At 36.9% G+C, this 4,792-nt stretch overlaps 1 non-coding gene across 1 annotated transcript; it reads right to left on the bottom strand.

Annotated features, from left to right (window-relative positions):
* Positions 1-4,462: 4,462 nt before the first annotated feature.
* Positions 4,463-4,589, bottom strand: LOC123238534. The gene has a single exon (XR_006505693.1). It is a non-coding gene; the product is annotated as a U6atac minor spliceosomal RNA (small nuclear RNA).
* Between the last annotated feature and the right edge of the window lie 203 nt (positions 4,590-4,792).

Genomic DNA, 4,792 nt, shown 5'->3' with positions numbered 1-4,792 from the left:
TGTTCACCTTTCCATTTCCAAACTGGTGAGAATGGGAAATAGTCAAGTATTTACCATCACAAAAGCAAATTTAACCTTTGGCACTCTAAACGGAATTCTTAGCACTCTTTTAACATATGGGTAAATGTTATATATAGTTGTCATCCTGAAAAAAAAACACACTGAACCATCAAAGTAGTTAAAATAGGGGTCTTTAATTGAGGTAGAAAGATTAATCTGGAAAGATGCACAGAACCTTAGTCCTGGAACTTCCACTGAACTACAGAATGCGATGTGCTTATATGGATATTTGGAAAAAGAGGTTAAGTCTGGGACCTGGGTCAGTAAGGATGTTTCTTGAAGACAGGGATCCCTGAAAACAGAGACAATGGTCATAAAAACCCTGGGCTTTTCATAAAACCAGGATGTCATAGTAAATACAATTTCTGAGTAATCAAATTGATTAGTACCAAATAGGCAATGGAAAGGGAAGGATGCACATGGTTGTGGGGGGACGTGTCAACAAATTACAATGAATTAGAAAAACATCACATAAGTTGTCAAATAAAATAACTGATAGGTTTTGTTTTATCATATGCCCCCAAAAACCAACCAAAAAAAATCATGTGCCCAATGTTATGCAATATATATTGCCCCCATTTTATCTCTTTACCCATTTATCTTAGTATTAACCTCTTTTTTACCCCTACTTTTTAATATATTTTTGACATTTCATCCTGTACAGTTTGTCACTGTACCCTCTAAGCATATTTCTTCTAGCTACCCTGATGATAATAACAATTTTTAAGTTACCAATATTATCTTTTCTTATATGAATATAAATCATTTGAACTTATTGGGTCCCTTAAAAAAAGTCCCTCTCTCCTTACTTAATTACCTTTTGGTGATTCTCTTGAGTTCTGGGTGTGGGCATCACATTTTCTATTTAAATCCGTTATTTCTTATGAATGCTTGGAAGTCTTTAATTTAGTGTTTCGAGAATAATATTTCTTATTGCCTTTGGGCACGTGATTTTTTTTGGTTGTTTGTTTTTTCTGGTAGTCCAATAATTCTTAAATTGTCTCTCCTGGGTCTGTTTTCAAGGTCTGTGGTTTTGTCAATGATGTGTTTCACATTTTTGTTATTTTTTCATTCTTTTGATTTTGTTTTATAGATTCCTGCTGCATTGTGAAGTCATTTGCTCCTAGTTGTTGGATTCTAATTTTTAAAGACTGAATTTCATTTCTGGCTTTTTGGTCATCCTTCACCTTCTAGTCTGATTTTCTTTGAAGATCATCTTTCACCTTCTTTGCCTTGTTTTCAAGCTGTTCAATTCTGGCTTTCAAGACACTGTTTTCTTCTTTTAGTTCATGTGCCTTCATTTCGAGATGACTTATTTTGCTTTTTAAATTCTTTTCCCAATTGTCTTCAGTGCCTCTTAATTGTTTTTTGCATTGTATTTTGAGTTGTTCCAAAGCCTGTGTCCAATTTGCTGGAGTGTCTGTGTTTTTGCTTGGTGTTCCTTGGTTGTCCTCTGTTCCATTTACTCTTATTCATTACCTGGATAGAAGCTGTAGATTGTAATTTCTTGTTTCTTTTTCTGTTGTTTACTCATATTTTTCCTTCTTCCCTCCCTGTAATTTGCTGTAATCTTGCTCCTCTGATTATTTGCTGGATCTGTGGGTTTGGGCTAGTCTGTCCTGAAGGGGCTTCTTCTCTGCTCTGCTTGATTAGGTTGATGGAGTATTAATGAACCCTGAGATCAGATCTTCCCCAGCTGGCAGCAGAAGTTAAAGGTGTGGTTCCCAAATTTTTTTGACCTACCGCCCCCTTTCCAGAAAAAAATATTACTTAGCCCCCTGGAAATTAATTTTTAAAAATTTTAATAGCAATTAATAGGAAAGATAAATGCACCTGTGGCCATCACTGCCCCACTGGATTGCTGCAGCACCCACCAGGGGGCATTGGCAACCACTTTGGGAATTACTGGTGTAGATGAAGGTATGGAGACTGAAGGGAGCTGTGCTTCCTGCCCTGTTATCAAGGTGTTCTGTCTCAGATGCAGCCTTCACCCTGGGATCTGAGTCAGCAGCCCATGTCATTATTTTGAACAAGATAGAAGGCTGTGGAATAGATTATATTATAGCTAGGTGTATTTGCAACTAGTTGAATGACTAGATCCAGGGGTAGTCATTAATGAGTCATTGTTAGCTGAAGGAATATTTCTGATGGAATTCCCTAGGGATAAATTCTTGGCCCTGTGCTATCTAGCATTTTTACCAATGCCTTGAATGAAGTTATAGATGCCTTGCTCATCAAATTTGCAGGCAAAACATGGCTAGGAGAAAGAGCTAACACTAGATGAGAGAACAAGATTTCTATTAGTTCTCAACAGACTAGACTACATTTAGAATATCATGTTCCAAAATGGAAACTATATTTTAGTAAGGTATTGGCAAATTGGAATATATAGTTAGGCACTCAGGATCGTGAGGAGACTGGAAATCATACTATAAGATAATCAATGGAAGGAAATGGAAACATTGAAACTTGGGAATAAAAAATTTAGGAGGATCTAGTAATACAGTACTGTTTATGTGAAATGTACATTATTCTTTTCTTATTTGGTCCCCATGAGCACAAGTTGCAGAGAGGCAGTGTTAGTATTTAGGAAAAAAAACACTTCCTAACAGAACTATCCAAAAGAGAATTGAGCTACTTTAGAAGGTAGTGGATTCCTTTTACACAGAGATCTTCTAGCAGAATCTGGATAGCCACTTGTCAGGGATATAGTAGAGGAGATTTCTGCAAAGGAACAAATTTGAGTAGATGGCCTTTGAGAACTCATTCAATTATGAGATTTTTCAATTCTAAAATGGATGTACTCTACTCAAGGCAAAAATAACTGCTGGTATTTATATAGCACTTTAAATTTTGAAAAACCATTTTACATACATTATCTTGTTTAAGCTCTGTAAGATGAATAATAAAGGTCTTAATCACCTCATTTTTCAGATGAGAAAACTGAGGCTCAGATAGGGCAGGTGATTTGGTCATGATTACTCACACATCAAATAAGGGATAGAAGAAGTAGGATTTGAACTCTGGATCTTTTGGGTTCCATGTCCAGATTTCTAACCACATGATAACACACTGTCTCTCATTCAGAATCATATTGCCTTATACTGAATCCCACCGTCCCATATTCCTGTTGTTCTCCTACTGTATCACCTACAATTATCTCTTGCTTAGGCTCTTAAAAGAGAAGTTAGGAAAAGGTTAAAAAAATTTTAATGTTAGAATTTGACCAAATCATTCATTTATAAATCCAGATATAGGGGATAACTGGAAATATCTCAACTCCCAATTAAATCTTTTCTTTTGATTTCAAAATGCATACACTGAATTGATTGACTAATGTCCCAGTATCATTATATACATACCTCCACTGTGCACAAACAGAAAATATTATAATTGAATACTTTATTATGATGGCTTAAAAGAGACTAGACATAAAAGGCTAGGAAGCTCATATGAGCCTGGTTTGGCTTTTAGCCCACAGCACCTACAATTATTCTGCAATGATTTTTATTTATCTATTTAGTGCTCCCACTAGGCAGAGAGAGAATCTAGTCATAATTTAGCACTCATGGTTAGGCAGCAAGCTCTAAATTGAAAAAGTTATTCAAATGGATAATGAAATGTGGCTGAGTTCCTAATGTCCCACTCCATGGGAAAATTGCATAAATCATGGGGCTTTACAAATGGCTTACAATTTGTAAGTGATGAGATTATTCTGGATTTGGCGGAACCGTGTTATAAAATGGCATTACCCCAGAAAGGGTAGTGGACCTTTACACACATCTCAAAGGAGAAATGTGGTTGCTGTACTTATTCTCAAGAAGGCCAAAGTCAACTGCTGGTTAGTGTAAGGAAACTCTTTATGCACTGATGGTCATTGATGATAGGAAATGAGAGCTGTCATTAAAATCAGAAATCCTGACTGAATGAGCTAATTGGAAAGCAAAGGAAGGAAGGTGATATGTCTAGGCGATTCATTGCTAATGTGGCATCATGCTCTAAAGCAGGAATGGAAAACCTTCGACCTGGGTGTCCAAGGTGTTATATAAATATTTGTACTTTCTAAATGCTCAATAAATGATTTTTATTCATTCATTCAATTCTTAATAGTATGTTAGGAGGCTGTTTTGATACAGAAGGTGCTAGATTTGGTTTCAGAAGATGGTTTTGAGAGTAGCTCTATTACCTATGTGACTCTGAGCAAAATCCCTTGCCCTCTTTGGGCCTTAGGTTCCTCTTCTGTAATATGTGAGGGTTGAAATATCTGCTCTACAAAGTCCCTTCTAGATCTAAATCTCTAATCCTATGGTTCCTTTAGAAACCTGCCAACTATCTGATGTTAGGACTACTATGTGGTCACCTAAACTCCACTAATCTTTATGATTCCACAATCAGTTGAACCAATTCTCCTTGGTTAGATGCCATAGAGTAGGTGGCAATGCCTTAACCATATGTGTTTGTAAAGGTCACTAAGACATCTTCCATCTTTAGCAAGGGGAGTGCTAACCTTCTTTCCTGTCATAAAATGCAATTCTTTAAGTATAAGAGTACTCAAGGAGAACTAGCACCTGTGCTGGAAGGGCTTAACAAGCCCTTCTCAGGGCTGCCCATCCACCTTTGGTGTCCACGTAGCACTCAGTTCTCACCTGTGACACTAAGAAGCTATAGCATGAACAGAGGCCACACACTAGGGAATTATCTCAGCAGATTGCCTAAATCAGGTTGTGGGCAA

Source organism: Gracilinanus agilis, chromosome 2 (genome assembly GCF_016433145.1).
Source record: "Gracilinanus agilis isolate LMUSP501 chromosome 2, AgileGrace, whole genome shotgun sequence".
In the NCBI taxonomy this organism is placed as follows: Eukaryota; Metazoa; Chordata; class Mammalia; order Didelphimorphia; family Didelphidae; genus Gracilinanus; species Gracilinanus agilis.
Note: the sequence above shows the minus strand (reverse complement) of the source record. Positions and strands in the feature narration are given on the sequence as shown.